Below are 17,327 nucleotides of genomic sequence, written 5' to 3'. Positions count from 1 at the left end.
CCACCAGCTGCTATATGTGCTACAGAACAACTATTACCAGATCGCTAGAATAGATAGGGAAGCGGGAAACCTGATCTGGGATGGGGCCACCCTAGAATATTGCTTAGAACGCTCAAGCAGAACCCCTACAATGGTGGATCGCTCCACCCAATATTGAGGCATACTATTAGGCAGCACACCTAATTAATATCCATGATTGGATCTTTGCTCCCCAGGATCACTCCACATTTAGGTTGGAACTGGCTATGTTGGAATCCACTTTTCACTTACACTACCTCTATGGTGGCCAAGGTGCCCAACATCTGCCAGCCGCAACTCAGATGGGGTTGGCAGCCTGGTACAGGGCAACAAAAGCTACTGGCTGGGCATGCAGGGCCGCACGGGCAAAACACCCCTTTGGAGGGGTATGTGACTGGATGAATTGGCTAAAGTTTGGGGATGTGGAGTCTGGGACACCATTGGAATATCTATGGTTGGTGATCTCCTGGAAGATCAGGAGCTGATGTCTTTTTTATCAGTTCAAAGGGAATATGGCATACATCCAAGACAGTTCCTGAAATGCGACCAGTTAAGAAACGTGCCTGGCAGGCGGAGGGGTTGGGTGAATTAGATATTTCAGAATTCGGCCCTCTGGAAGGGCGGATACTCATGGAGGCGATGGGTAAAGGAGCAATTTTCCTGACATACAAAACGTTATTTAATAACAATCTAGGTTCACTTCGAGCAAGATGGGTATGAGATGTGTGAGAAATAGAAGACATTGCCTGGGAGGTGGTGCTGATGCACCTGAGGGAAGTAGCTATAAAATTGTGGTTAATAAAGTTTAAAATACTGCACAGCATATATTATGATAGGCAAAGTGCTCACTTTGGACTGCCCTCTCATAAAGGCCTAGTGGGCGACAATACTTGGTGAGCTCAATGCCATATTGGACGTCACTGTCCCACTTGATCCGAAATTTGTGTTACTGGGAACCCCTAATGATGCTGATGTACTACGCTTTAAGCTCTTAATTAGTGCTTTGGGTCTGGTGGCGGATCAAAGGGACATTGCCAGACTCTGGGGAGAGCCAAAAGGTCCTACCGTTGGTGAGTGAAGGTAGGGCATAGATTTGTGTATGGTGGCAGAAAAGGTGAAAACTGTAGTATGGGGTGGCCCTGTAAGTTTCATAGGAACTGTTGGAGATGGATGGAGTTGTATGGACTGAATACATTGAAAAGTGGCTCTGGACTAGTCATGAGGCTGAATCACCGCCGGACTGGGAACCACAACCGGCCCTGGAAAAGTGCTCGCCCCCCCTCCCACCTCCCCCCACCCCCTCCCTACTCGCAGGGGGAGTTGGAAGTGCCGCTGAGCTCTTTACCGGGGTTCGTTTTTGGCCAATTTTGGTACAGGGCCGATTTTGCAGCATAGCTGCAAAATCGGCCCTTTAACAAAAACGGCCCCAAAGGGACCCAAAACCGGCCCCCACCCGTGCAGCGCATTGGGAATTGCCCGGTGCCCGCTATGGCCAGTCCGGCTGTGGGCTGAATAGGTTTTGGCACATTTTGGGGTGGTGGGCCGCATGTGCTGCATTGAGATCAGTTATCTGTCATGCATGGATGCTTCCATATTGTGAATATTTAATTGGGCATTGTTGTGTACTCCCATTGTTTTTCCACCAAAACGGGCGCTCATTGTGCTATTCTGTTGATTTTCATTTTCTTTTGCTTTGTCCAGAAAAAGAAAATGAACATTGATGAAAATCTATGTGGCCCTGCTTTGGTGTTTCCACAATATGAAGCAGAGCTCTGTCCACTTCCAAAATTGAGGACCCTGCTGAAGTTGGGTTGGGCTGCAGCTGCTGCTGCTAATAGGAAGCCGCCAACCAAAGAGGCTAGACATGTGGAAACAGCATATGGAATCTCTCTCCTTACTCTTACCGGAGAAAAGAAGAGGGCCACTTCAAAAACAAAGATGCCCTTGTGCATGTACAAGTCAGACAGCAAGGGCCGAGTTGGCCATAGACGACACCGGGCTCGTTTTGGACCCCTGGGGGCCGTTTTTGTTACCGGGGGTCAGTTTTGCTGTATCGACCCCCTGAAATACAATGATATGTCCCAAATATATCGTCTCCAGATGACTCTAGAGAGAGTCATTTGTCATCACCAACATATTGTATTTTCATCTGAGGACTTTCGTTTCCACATAGGGCCAATAGGCTTGGGACAATCACATATCCTTGTATTTCGTTATACAATTTAGTGGTTTTGGGTTCAGCAATATAGCAATGTTAGAGAACTGTGTACACATAGATATGAAATCTGCAGTGGTATATGTTGTTTAATGGCATGTTGTATATTTAATTAGTGATTGCAGTTCTGATGATTATTTTTGTGGTAGCATTAATGGCACAAATGTGTAGAGTGGTTTCAGTATTTTTTTTATGTTTACTTTTGCGTTGGGTTTAATGGTCACGTGCTATATCAGAAGGCATAGATTCACCTATGGTGTCTTTCCGGGTTCACGTACGATAAGTTTACTTTGAGCACAACCTCTTTGTCCTCATAGAAGCCGACAACAGCAGCCATGTGGCTGCCTACGACACAGAAACATTTGTAATAATCGGAAACATGGTGAGCGAAAGGTTGCACTTCAGCGGGTTTAGGCGAATAGGTTTCTTTTTCTTTTATTTTTTAGAATAATTTACCAGATTTGATTTGGGGCACCTGTTCCACACGACGCAGTAATATTGTAGGCACATATGTATAGCTCACTTGCGAGTTAGATTTTGTTTACTTTCATTTTTTTGATTTTCTTCTTCCGTCTTCTATTGGTTTCTATTTCTTGTTTTTTTGATTATTCATGGAGCACATTTAGAATGAATAGAGTATGTGGACACTGAGCCTAGTAATCATTTTTTCATATTCTCTACTGAATTGTATAGAAATAACACGAGTCATGTTTTTGTTTGCATGTATTCCCTTACAATTTCTAATGGGCTATCCTTACGTTTAGTTCCCCCTGAAAAAGAGCCATTTATGCATTGGGTTACCCAGGATATGCAGCGTATTCCAATATGCCATGACAGTATCCTACTATGAATGTGAAAAAATATGGAGAAAATGGATTAATATGTAGATCATGGGTGAAATACTGGCTTCTTGCAATCTTTTTGCACAGCTGTGCATCTTGATCATGGGGTGTGATGCCTCTCTAGACACCTCTGCACGTGGAGTTAGCCACTTTGGCTGAATGCCGTGCTCCGCACCGTATTTACAAGAATACAGTGCAGCCTTGCATTTCCCTCTGCACTGGTGCAAATGTTGATGTCTAGAGCCAACGCATACATCCTTTCACATAGTGCAAAGGTGCCTGCGTTGTAGATGAAGATTATTTATGTGCAGGAAGGTGTCCCTCTGTTGTTTGAGGTGTTATATTTCAAAGTGCTAAAGTACCACTCACTGGCCCACAGAATGTCCTTTGATGCAACTGGCACAGGATGGAATTTCCAAAAGGAATACTTCTTCCACGCGCTGCTCTGTGCTTGGGAAGCAGTGGGCTTTTTGAGGGTCGAATTCACCTATCTAGATGCCACTTTAAATGGCTGCCATAATTCCCTAACATATGGAGTGCTTGCGAGATGATATCCACATATCCTGACAGGGAGATGGGAGCCATGTTATGACAAAGTAGACGATATAATGCAGCACTAGTGTAGTAAGTTTGAGATAAGTGAGCTTGTAAATAGTAATCGTTTCCAGTTTCAATCAAGTTACTTAGGATTTGAGTGTGGATTGCAATCTTCCCCCTACAACGCACTATTTGCAATATGTCATTTATTTAAAACACATACAGCCTGATTCATCATTCTCCCGTTTTGCGAGCCCCTAACAGCGATTCATAGCGAATCGCTATTAAGGACTCGCAAAACGGGATTCATGTAGAAATTGCATAAAGAAATGCGATTCCTACATATTCCTTATTTGCGATTAGCAAATTGCTAATCGCAAATAAGGAATAACTCGCCATTCATTCCTATGGGCCAAAAGGCCATAGGAATGAATGGGGAGTATTCCTTATTTGCGATTAGCAATTTGCTAATGGCAAATAAGATAGCGATTTGAAGGGTGCCAGGGGTGTCCAAAGGACACCCTGTAGCACCCCTCAAATGAAATTTTACACAGGTGTTGCACACACACATGTCCAAAGGACATGTGTGTGTGTAACATGCAACTCAGAAAAATGCATTTAAATGCATTTTTCTGAGTTTTCGCAATTTACCACGAGGTCTGACCTCGCGGTAAATTGCGGCCAGAAATTGCGAATTCGCTAAAAAAAATTGGATGATGAATTGCATTTAAGGAATCTCAAATAGAGATTCCTTAAATGTAATTCCTCGCAAAATTGCGAGATCGCAATTAGCGATTTTTGCATTTGGGATGCTGAATCCCAAATGCAAAAATCTCACTCGCAAAGGGCCAGATTCTCAGAATCTGGCCCTTTGCGAGCGCAATTTTGTTTGATGAATCGGGCGGTAAATATTTGAAAACACTGGGTCTGATCAAAAAAGGCAAATCTACACTTTTGTGTAAAGTGTACTTTTTTTTCTATTGGCAAACTCCAATGTAAAAGTAAGTTTATGAAGTGGAGATTCCCCATTTGGGGTAGAGAACTACGCCCATAAAAAGATAGGCTTGTCCAGTGCTTAATTTGTGAAAGAAATAGCGCCAGTGCCCAAAGCTCTGCTCAGATGCCCATGAACTTGTTTTCCGAGCATGTTTGAAGGATGATGTTGCTTTTAATGTGTTCTTTAGTTGTATTTTTTTTTACTATTTGATCATTGTTTTTACTGTTCCCCCAAAGTTGAACTACACGGGATGGAAAGGTGGATCATATACTCATGAGGGGTTGGGCAACAAATATTCCTTCATGCCCTTGGCAATATGAGAGATGTAAATTGTAACCCTTGCACTTGGGATGGTAAAATCAGGACAGTCTTTGGCAGAGTAGGGACAACATCACTGCTAAAGTGCTGCACATGGCGCAAGAGGGTTATATACTTGTTACCCCAAGCCTGATAAACAGAAATATTAAAATTTTATTTCTGGAATGTAAACTTTTCCCAAAGGATTTTAATCTAACTGAGGGCCAAGTCCACTGAATATTTAGGATGGTATTATTGGTATTTGTTATGCTGAAACGTACAGCATCCAAACGCTGGTCAAGTCTGATAGTCTTTCTAGTTATTTTTAACTTGCCTGCAAGTGGATGAAACAGTGGCAAGGATGAGTCTGTGATTTTATTAGGCCCTAAGTATTACGAATGCAAGGAGAACTCTGTCATCACTAGGAAGACCACTGTTATCAAACAATTTCATTTTTCCACCAAGGTGCACAACTTGGTACACCTGCTCCACCCACTTTTGGACAGGAGGTCACTGAGCTCAATGCTGAATCCACCACGAACCAAAGCCATGTCTCTAAGTGCTGGTATGAATGCTGTTATACCTGATACCAATGAGTCGGACGTTGAGCTTGCTGCAGAGTAGGGTGTTAAGCTTGCTGTACAGCAAGAAGTTATTCTTGCTACCCAGAAGTATGTTGCGCCTACTCTTTTGTAGTACACATTATGTGCACCATTTTTTCCTCTAAAAAAAAAAGAAAGACCATCTTGATCAAGACCACATCAGATGAAGGAGACATGAGGTGAAGCACCATGCCAGTCTGTGGATGACACACAACACCTTTCCCTACTATATTCCACTCAGGAAATCCACTTTTTCATCCAAAAAAAGACTAAAATAGGCTCCAGGAAAAAATATTGCTCTAAAAGTAAAAGTATGTTTTACATGTCTTGCTGACCCTTTGTTAGAGTCTCATAGGCTTCCATTGGATTTATTAGTTGCATTTGTATCCATGGGAAAGAGGGGTAACAGTTGTGTCAGGCTGTTGTGGGGGAGTGATGGGGCTGCTGATCTGCTGGCTGAGACTATCGTTGCTCAGGTGGACCCCTTGCCTCCACTGACTTGTATCTACTAAATATGTTGCTACTGCTGTTTCCTACTTTACCTAAACTACCCAGCTGTCAGATTACCAAAACATTGGTCTGATGCTTTTCAAACTGCAGCCTTGTGGTTTTCTCCTGCTGGTCATGGGCCCAGGAGACTTTGCCAACTGGCCTCCAATGAGACTACATGGCTCTAATGTTCCTAAGGAGAGAAGAAATAAAAACACTGGGAGGCCTATTAACAAACTACATTTTGTAATGTGTTAGTAGTACTACAATGGCACTGCTAGGTTACTGCTAAATGCTATTCTTATATTTCCTTATTGATGACTCACACTACGATTGTACAATGTTTTCTGTGCTGCGATCTCCACCTCACTACAGAGATTGCCACACATGCAAGTATATGTTTTAGTAATAAGTGTGGGAGGGACGAAGGGGAGCAGCTGGAAAATAAAGAGTAGTTATAATTAAAGGGAAGGGGGTAAACACCCATCCACAAAAGAGTGAGACCATTGCTATTCCCAAACTGCCCTTCTTTAGTTACTATAGCCAAAAAGGACCTAAAAACAGTCAGAAAAGTACTCCATCTAACAACTGGAATGAGTCCAAGAGCACCCAGCATGGCCAGCCACTGGTACTGTAGCATGCTCCCATTGACAATAATGGAGGTAGGGACTTACATTAAAACTGCATAGCAATTAATGTTAAAATAAATTAAGGTAATAAAACTATTCAAAGATATAAATTAATGTTATTTAATGTTAAGAAAGTTCATAATTAAAATATAGTTAACATGTGGTTTTATAATATTTTATTAACCTTTTTAAATTTGAACATAATTGTAACGAATATTAATTACAAAAAAATTAATTCCTTTAAATTAATTCTATGCATCACGTTTAAGTTTGAATACATATGGAAAATTATAAATATTTTATTCTATGAAGATTTTTTTATTTATACAGCAAAATATATAATTTGTGATAATAAGTATAATTAAAAAAAGTTATTGATGCTGTAGCTTTTGAGAATATTTTTCTTCATTTACATATAGAACATTAATAAGAATACATATTAACAATAAAATATGTTTTAATAAACTTTTTATGTTTCTCCTCTACTGTACAATGAAGATATCGCATCCCTGGTGAGGGAGTCCTACCCCCACGTGTGAAAAGGTGTACACTCCCTCAAGACATGACAACCCACAAAATATTTTATGAGGAAGAGGTGGCATCACTTATATTCTATGTGCTTTGCCATCTCTCCTTCATGTTAGTTGGCTGGTAGCAAGCAACGAGAAGCACAGACTTGTGGAACACACACTTCACTGGGTGCTTGTACACACCGCAGCAAGCCCTCTATACTAGATCACCACTTTCCAGTAGCAGGTCATGGCCACAATGGTAAGGTCAGAGATGCCTCATGCATCACCCCTATTGCTGAGCAAAGAATGCCTGCTGCTAGTAAGTCATGAGTATATATTATTTATTTATTAACTTTTCCTCTAATCTGTTTGGGTTTCTAATTAACTCTTTACCATCATATATTTTCTTTTATATCCCAATTCTTTTCCTAGCCCTATTTCCTGGTGTCTTTTTTTTAACTTTTTCTTTTCCCTCTTTTACTGTGGCAATAAACTCTTCCATATCCCAGTTTAATTATTCTTCTGGCCTTAACTTCTTCTCTTTCACTTATTTGTTGTTTCCTATTCTTAAGTTTAAGAGAGCTTTATTAAAGTATAAGAAGAACAAAGGTACATCTTACAACTGAAGTTAGAAATAAACAATGAAACATAGTGCATAATATATGAAATAAAAAAATGAGAATGCAATGATTCAATAGTATTGTTAGGTAGCAGGGAAGAAGTAACAATATTCAAAAAAGTACCTTAATGAAAGAAACTGAATTTTTGTTTGATATAATCAAAGAAAAAACAGAAAAAAGGAAAAAGGGAAGAACATAAAAAATAAAGTTTAGCACTGTAACAATGTTAGTCAATACTGAATTCCAATAGTAAGACAATGAAAGTACAAACAACACACTGGTAACAACAAAATAACCTAATACGTGCAATACAAAAAAATGGAAAAGCTCATGGTGGTTGAAAAACAAAAGTACTATCCTGGAACTGTATTAAACAAGAGGATAAAAGATTGGTAAGTGGATACCAAAAGGCCTCTTTTCTGAGACGTTGGCGAGATGTGGTAACAGATGCTCTGTCCAACCTATGATGATGACAGAGAAGGTTCCACCAACCGTTAAAAGAAACCTTAGGGGCATATTTCCAGTTGCAAGCGATAACTTGAAACGCAATGGTCAGTAACAAATTCACAAACAATCCCAATTTACGAGCACCAAACCAAACTGGGTAAATGCTTCCTAAAAATATAGAATTGATTTCAAATGGAAAACTAATAGAAAATATAGAGGAGATAGTTTAAAAAAAGTGTATCCATGTTTGAACATAGAAAAAAGGAATGTAGGTATGTGCCAGGAGTAGTTGAGAAGGTCCAACAAGCAGGTGATGAATCGTGCGTGTATTTAGAAATAGATGCTGGAGCTAAATACAACCTATTATAAAAGTAATATAGAGTCTCTGTTGTGCTGGCATTACTGGACGTGTGATGTAATCGGGACCAAAGACAGTTCCAAGTGTATATAGAGAAAGTTAGTTGCAAATCCGACTTCCATAAACGTTCAATCTTACTCTCAGGATGATTAGGAAGGGGGTGTTGAAGATATTTATAGCTGTGAGCAGCCCAAAGAGAAGAGGAGATAGGAAGCGGCTCTTTTAAGGAATCCAATAAAGGAGAAGAGGGACTAAAAAGAAGGCAAACCTGATGAGTGAGGATCGATTTCTAAGAGTCATATTTAAGGAGGGAGGTGGCAGACAATCCATGTTTAGACTGGAGCTCACTGTAGGAGAGAGGGTGAAACACATTTTTCACTTGAACTATCCCCTTGTTGACCCAATCCTTCCACAAAATGGTAGAATTAGAAGGTTTAATGGATCTATTAAGCCATATAGAGGAGTCAAGAAATATCTGCAAAGGTGAGAGAGATTTGGTGAGGACTGGGTAAATAACCAATATAGATTGTAAAATGGTGGAAGGTTTAAAGGAACGAGGAGGGTATGAGAAATTAGCCAGTGATGAAAAGGAAAAAGATTGAATCAAAGAGTCCTCTAAATTATGCCAAACCTTTTAAAAGGTATCCCCAGATACAGAAAGATCGGGTAAAATTTGAATAATCCAAAAACAAGAATTGTATTGTCTAAAATTCAGAAGATTGACACCACCCTTATCCATAGGTGTTGATGAGGAAGAGGAGAGACAACCTTGGAGGTAAGAGCAGATTAATTTTGTTTAGAGAATGGATTAGAACATGTGGGAGTAGTTTTTTTGCATGGGAGTAATCCTTCTCAAATTTCAAGTGCAACCATCATTGAGCTTCACAGCATTGTGGAACAACTTAGTCACCATAAAGGAAGAAGAGAACTTAGCACCATAAAACGTTTGTGGCAGACGTACCTTCACAAGGTCACCCACACATACAATTGTGTAAGAGACATCATGTTTGGCATCAAAGTTTATTTTTCTCTTGGCAGACTTGAGATCTTGTTGAGCTCTCCATTGAGAATCTTGGCTAACAACAACATTGTCACTTTTCCCTCTCATCCAAAACTGGGACATGTAAGTGTTTGGGGTGCGACCTCTGAATAATTCAAAGGGAATCTTTTCAGTGGTAGAGTGAGGGGTCGAATGGTAAACCATGACTCTTTCAAGCATTCCAGGCCTCCAGTCTCTGCCCTGTTCTTTAGCTGGTTGAATTAATTCTTTAAGGACAAGGTTGAACCTCTCTACTATTCCATTGCACTCCGGATGGTAGAGAGAACAACGTTTGTGCTTGATTCCCTTCAAGGCCAAAAACTCCTCCATCTCTCTTGACTCAAGCTGGACCCCGGTTTCGGTCAAGATAGATTCTGGGAGTCCCTCCCTACAGAAAATGTTTCCCAAAATTGTTGTAATATATTGTCACAATGCTCTGTGTCACTTTAACTTCGGGCCAGCTAGAAAGCATGCCAATTAACGCAAGAACATAGAATTGTCCCATCTTACTGGAAAAAGGCCCCAAGAGATCTAAGGCTACATTATGACTATGGGTTGTACCCTAGTCTTGTAAACCTTATTGCATGCATTGCCCTCTATGCAGCCTCTTATCATTAGTTCCACAAGAATATCAATGCCCGGCCACCAGAAATGAAGGTGTACCCTTTCCTTAGTTTTGGGAATGCCTTTATTACACCTGGTGAGCCAAATGGACAATCTTCTCTCTAATAAGTGATGGACGAATGAGTCTGGTATCTCTCCAAAGCAAGTCACCCCCCACTGAGAGTTCATCCCGAACATTCCAGAATTTCCTGACACTTTTGTTCAAAGTCTTGATGCCAGACCAACCCTCCGACACCAATCTGCACACCTCATTTATAACCATGTCATTCTTCATGGCCTCTTTCCATTCAACCTCAGAAACTATACCTTCTACAATCTCGCACACCTTGAAGTCATCAAATTCCCACAAATCATCAGGGATGCCACAACATTGTTTAGGCACTAGCGGGAGAGACAAAGTCAAAGGCTTGTAAGGCTATCACCCATTTACATATCCTGGAGGAGACAGGATCTAGACCCTTTTTACATAATATATGTTTTAACGGCTTGTGATCTGAATGGACAACAAATGAGCTTCCCCATAAAAAATTTTTGTATTTCTTGATGGCCCAGAAGATACACAGAACCTCTTTCCCTATTTCTGAACATTGAAGTTCTGGGCCATCAAGCATCCTAGATAGGAACAAGATGGTCACTTTTATTTTTAGTCTCTCACTTGCTTAAGAACAGCGCCCAAGCCCTTAGAGCTGGCATCAGTGCTAAGAATGGAGCTTGAAGAAGAGTCAAAACTCTGTAGGCAGGAAGCTGAACTTAATGCTTTTTTAATGTTGCCAAACTCCAACTAGCACTGAGGTAACAAAAAAAACTTCATACCCTTTTTTGAAGAGGGACCTTACAATGAATGTTAGGCATGCAAATTGGGGTATACATTTATTGTAGTATTCAGCCATTCCTAAAAAGGTGACTAGTATATCTCTACTTTGCGGAACGGGAAGTTCTTCAATGGTCCTCACAAGGCTATTCCTAGGTTTGACTCCACCCTCAGTCAAGCAGCAGTGACCCAGGTACTATCTCAGAGATGTTGAATTTGCATTTATATTCACACAAAGTCAAGCCTCGTGCAACAAAGCGTTCCAGAATGACCCCTAGCCTGACATCATGTTCTTGTTGAGATGAGCCATGAACTAGGACATCATCCTGATATATCTTAACTCCATCCACACCTTTCAACACGTCTTCCATGACTCTTTGGAACACGGAGGCTGTGGAGTTCAAGCCAAAGGGAAGACGTGTCAATTTGTAGGTTCTGAAGGGAGTTATGAATGCAGTCAAATTCATAGACTCATCATCAATCTTAACTTGATGATGAGCTGCCCTGAGGTGGAGGGTAGAGAAAACACCTGCCTCTCTTAATTGTGCTAGCATCTCCGTAATGTTAGGAAGAGAGTATCTCTCGGCAACAACAGCACGACTGAGGGCAGGGAGGTCCACACACAAACGCACTTCCCCAGAAGGCTTGCAAACAAGCATAACCGGCGCCAACCATTCGCTCGCCTCTGTCTCGACAATGATCCCTTCTTTCTTACATTTTTCTAGTGCAGAGCGCATGGATTCCCTCATGGTCAAAGGTACACTGCGTACTTTGCATGTTACAGGAATCGTATTAGGCTTAAGCATGATTTTGTGTGTGCAATCTGGGAGACAACCCAATTTTTCCCTAAACACCTTTTTAAATTCAGCGCGTAATGTACTGCTGGAATCCGCTTCACGCATAGCCTCATTAGGAACAATCTCACTTGGAAATAATATTCAGAGGGACTGGATGTGGAGAAATGTCTCTAAGAACAATGCAAGGGTCAACACTGTAGGTCAATGACACACCCAGATCAGCTTGATGGAACCAGCTAATTATAATGTCCCCCCTGCAAAAGATGTTTACCTTCCCTGCAGTTAATCTTCCCTTATTTTCTATATTGCTCAAGAAGTAGCCAAACCATTTTATGGGTTGTCCACCGTAAGCCAGGAGCTTAATGTCAGGTTTGTAGACTCTTACCTTTCCACTGAGTTTCATGTCAAAGAACTCTTTAGGAATAAGGGAGATCTTAGCATTTTAATGTTGCAATCACTTATCAGTACCTCATCCACAGGTCCTTTACTCTTGTTTTGGCCATTTTGTGCTAGAATTTCACCACAGTGTAGATCATTATAATCAGAATCACTTCCATCTTCAAGGAAAACATCCTTGACCCTTCTGTCCTTTTTGTACTTTTGAGCCCTAAATGCTTTGGCTATGTGACCAATTTTCCCACAATTGCGGCATTTAGAAGTAAGAGTGGGCAGGACTTGTCATTTGCAAGCTGACCAAACATGCCATATCTGTAACATTTTATCATGGAGTTTCCTTTGAATTTAGAGGTGGATGTAGAATGGGGAGATGGAGGAGTTGGAGTAGACTCACGTTGCTTTCAACCAGGTTTTGTGGATTTTTAGTAACAGAGTGAACCTTCTCCTCCAGGACACCATTTTATTTATTGATCACCTCGACCCAAGCAAGAGAGTGTTCTATCCTCTTCGCTATGGCAACAAACTCATCTAGTTTAGGGTCATCTTTCTGCCAAAGTTCGTCTTTTAATTTCTTGACATTGTAACCAAGCATAAATTTATCCTGAATGTGCTCCTCAAGAGATGCATCAAATTTACAGATAGCACCTAATTTGCAGAGAGCAGTGATACATGTCTCCACAGATTCTTCCGGTTTTTGTACTCGCTTCCCAAAGTGGTACTGCTCTAAGATAGTGCTAACTTTCAGAAGGTATTGCTTATCGAGTTTTTGTAGGCAGATTTTGAGTTCATTGAGAGAATCAGCCCCACTGTCACCCAAATCAGGAAGGTGTTCGAACACTTCCTGTCCTTCGGAGCCTGGACAGTGTAACAATAAGACTGATTTTCTTTCCGCGCTAAGTGATACCCCACAAACACGTGCATAGTTCAGGAAGACCTTTTTCCGTTTAGACTAGCGTACAGTGGGATCACCCGGGTTAGTGAGAAAGAATGATGGAGGAGTAACATTTTGCATTTTGTAAGTAAAGAGCTAAAGTAAAAGTCACTAGAGTAATAAGCAAGTCACTGTACACATCGACCAAGGAGTAAAGTAGGTATGTGATATTATCTCCAATGAAATGAATATCAAAGTGGACGTTGCAGAAGATGTATGTAAATGTTTACAGGCGAAGTCACATATGTTGTGCGCATCAGCGCGTACGAAGAATAGATGAATGACCAAGGAGAGTATTTGTAAGTACACACGTAAGTTTAGCATTTCAGCATTGTATAACAGTAAATGAAATGAATGTGCACAATGTCAAAATAAGCTCAATGATTGGCAAATGGGCTGTGGGTGACAGTGTAGAATAAAGAAGTAGACAGCCAAAAATACAGCATGAATATGTTTCCAAGAACTGACACGCCGGATGCTGTGCATATCAGCATCATTGGATAAAAGATGTCCTGAATGCTGTAAGCGGTAACGTGCTAAATAACAGCTGAGCTATCATTAATCTTCTTGTCAATATGAGCTGAATAATTAGCAAATGGGCTGTGTGTGTCAGCGAAGAATAAAAAAAAATAGACAGCCAAAATAAGGATAAATATGTTTGTAAGAACAGACACACAAGATGCTGTGCGTATCAGCATTGTTGAATAAATGATGTCTGGGACGCTGTAAGCGGTAATGTGGTAAGTATTATCAGAGAAATCAATATTCTTCGTGAGCGAGTAGCTGGAAGACAAAGGAGCTTAGTTTGCTAGGTAACCGTGAGGCCGCTCTACGTGGGAGCGCTTGTGAGGTTGCATATCGGGATCTTGAAGAAACAACACGGAGGAATGGCGGTGTTCACAGGAACAAGAAGAGGGTTCCACTCATGCAGTTAATGGAGCGTTTTATTTTAAATGATACAGAAGGTGGCACGCTCACAACAAATCAATGTGAACAAGTTCAAAGCTCATTAAAGTTGGGTGTTGATAAGCTGTTTACACTTTGCACGCACCTTGATAAGAAAGCGCGTTATGGAGATCAAAACAAGCATGAAAATGCGAAAGCGATAGGGAAGGTAACCCAGTTTAGCAGAGGCAAATTCTTCAAACTGTGCAGTGAGTGTGGCAAGGGCGTTCAGTTAAGTACAGAAGCAGAGCAATATGATCGCAGTACCTTGAAGTTTCATTTGAAACTTATCTGTGTTCGGATGTTTTCTTTTTTTTCCTTTCGATCTCGTAGTAGTCCTCTTCTTTGAGTAGAGAGATGGTCTTGTAGAGGTTTAAAGTTCTCTGCTCGGGGGGCTTGGCCAAGATGGCGGGCTGAGAGGACGCACTCGCCGAGAGCTCCCGAGCCCCTGGAAACCCTGCACCGCTTACATCCGCTGATCCCCCCCGGATCGAGCGGCGACCGCACCTGGTGACCCCTGTGGTGGTGTGGAGCAGTCGGCGAGCCCCAGGTGTCCCGCCGCGGTGGTGATTCCGGCCGGATACCGCCTGAGACGGAGCCCGCTGATCGACTTGTGGGAAGCCCGAGAGCCGCGAGACCTTCAGGCTTGGGGTCCCAGCGGCGTGATCCGGCACCTGCGAGTGGCCTGTCGGAGTACCTGCGCTGCAGCGATCGAGTGGGTGCAGAGGCGGCCTTTGCCGGCGGAGCGGAGCCGAGCGGAGAACGGCGATGGAGGCGTAGCTGGCCTACGACTACTACGCAAGACCGGGGCTCGTGAACGCCTGCTCCACGTGGCTGCTCCGGCCCACCCCTGGCCGTGGCGGAGTAGAGTCGCGCCTCCGGAGTACTTGCACGCCCAGGCGAGCCGGCCCCAGTTGTCCCTCGCCCTGCGGGCGTGCTTTTCGACTGTGTGCACTGCATTTGGACCTGTGATGGCGGTAGGCCTCGTCCCCTGGGCGTTGGCCCCATTGACTGTAATGGGCGGCCATTTTGGAGACCTCGGACCGGCGGCCCAGCCTTGATCCGGGCCTCAGCGCTGCAGTGCTTCCTGACCGACGATGGAGTGCCCGACCGGCTTCCGCTGCTCAGCGGCCCTGACCTTAGGCGCCTCTTTCCCAAGCTGCGGCCATCGGTGACTCCCGCCCGCCAAGATGTCGAATGCCAGGGGTCAGAGGAGGGGCGACTGAACTTTGCCGGACATGTTGGGACGTGGTGCCCTGCGAAGCGGGGGGAGCCAGGCCGCCCCGAGCTCCCCGGCCCATTCCAGAGGCGCTGACGGCGGAGAGCCCCCAGTGACTCGATCGTTCCTGGAGTCGCTGTTTAGCTCCTTGAGGGAGGACTTTCAGACTTTGAAGCAAGAGGTGGCCGGAGAGGTCTGTGAAGTCCGGAGAGAAGTGGGCTCCCTGGGGGAGCGGGTTAACTCTGTGGAGGAGGCTGGTCATTCCAGAGATGAAGAGATAACCCACCTGCAGCAGGAGGTCCTGCGGCTGCAGGAGCAACAGATTGAGCTGCAGGCCCACGCCGAAGACCTCGAAAACCGGTCCAGGCGGAACAATATCAGGGTCCAGGGTGTCCCGTCCAACGAGGAGGGTGACGACGTGACCGCCTACCTGGAGGCCCTCTTCCGCGCAATCTTGGGGGAGTCAGAGGACTTTCAAATCCGTATCGACAGGGCGCACAAGGTGGGCCACCCTCGCAGAGCCTCGGCGCCCCCCCGGACATTTTGGCCTTTCTGCCGGACTTCCCCCTGAAGGAGCGGATTCTTCGCGAGGCACGGAGGCAGCAGCCTTTCCGCTTCAGAGATCACCCGGTGGCTCTCTATCAAGACTTATCCACGGTCACACTGCAGAAGAGGAAATCTTTCAAAATTTCCACGGACTTCCTTCGGGAGCATGACATGCAGTATTCTTGGGGGCACCCCTTCCGCTTGATCTTCCGGTGGAACGGGACACTGCACCAGCTCCGGTCCCTCCAGGATGTCTGCACTGTACTGGGAATCACGGCCTCGGATGCAGACACCCCGGCGCCGCGCCGCAGGCGAAGCACTCGAGATGGTTGGCAGCAGATCGGGGAGAGGCGCTCCCCTCCACCGGAGCGACCTGACTCGCCCACGATTCGGGCGGACATGTTGAGCGCAATCCAGGAGGCCTCCAGAGCAACAGCGAACAGTGATGTGGCCTTGACGGCCTGAACGTACTCTGGGGGGAGTCTACATTAGCTTTTCATCATTGCAGGTGCAAGGGTTCTGGGGGTAGGGGGGACGGGGGTGCTGGTGGTGGTGGCTGGACGTCCACTTGATCGACTTTCCACAACCTTGTCCGATAAGGACCGGACTGGGACAATGACTTTTTCGAATGGCCTGAGAAGCGGGGGGTGGGAACGGGAGTTGCAGGGGAATGTTTCAAGTTGGGGGGTTTGTTGGGGGGTTGCTGAGTTGGGGGCAGTGTGGAGCTGGGTGTGTGAAGTACCGGGGGAAAGGGGGGGTCCACTCAGTTGGGGGGTTTTGGGGTTTGGGGACTGTACTGTGCCGTAGGGATGTTTGCTTTCTCTTTGTGCTGAGGTTTCTTATTGTGGCCTCTGTGTTTCGCCCGCTGGGCCATGCCCACCTTCATGTGCGTTACTGGGGTTCCCCTCCTTGATGGCTCTTAAAGTTGTCACTCTGAATGTGAAGGGGCTGAATAACCCGGTTAAAAGGCGGGCCGTCCTGTCTCTGTTGGAGAACTCTCAGGCCGACATCTGCCTATTGCAAGAGACCCATCTGCTGGCCAAGGATTGTCCCAGAATGCGCACCCCCAAGTTCCCTACGCAGCTCTTTTCCTCCAGTGCTTCTAAAATGGCAGGTGTAGCGCTCTTGTTCTCTAGGGGGTTCAGAGGGGAGGTTTTGCAGAAGGTAGCGGAACAGAAAGGCAGACTTTTGGCATATAGGATCAAGGTGGGGGGCTTGGTGATAACTGTAGGCTCTGTATACGGCCCCAATGACCATCAAGATCAATTTTTGCTCAGGGCATTGGAAGGCGTGGCGTCCACCTTTGATAGGCACATTGTGCTAGGGCGGGGTTTGAATTTGGTCTTTGATGCGGCTCTGGACAGGTCAGTGCAACGGCGCCACCAGTTGGGAGAGCTCTCGGGCTCGGTTCGTACCCGGCTGGAGGAGCTCGATATGCACAACATGTGGCGCCGCC

The sequence above is a fragment of the Lissotriton vulgaris genome, chromosome 5, assembly GCF_964263255.1.
Source record: "Lissotriton vulgaris chromosome 5, aLisVul1.2, whole genome shotgun sequence".
Taxonomy (NCBI): domain Eukaryota; kingdom Metazoa; phylum Chordata; class Amphibia; order Caudata; family Salamandridae; genus Lissotriton; species Lissotriton vulgaris.
Note: the sequence above shows the minus strand (reverse complement) of the source record.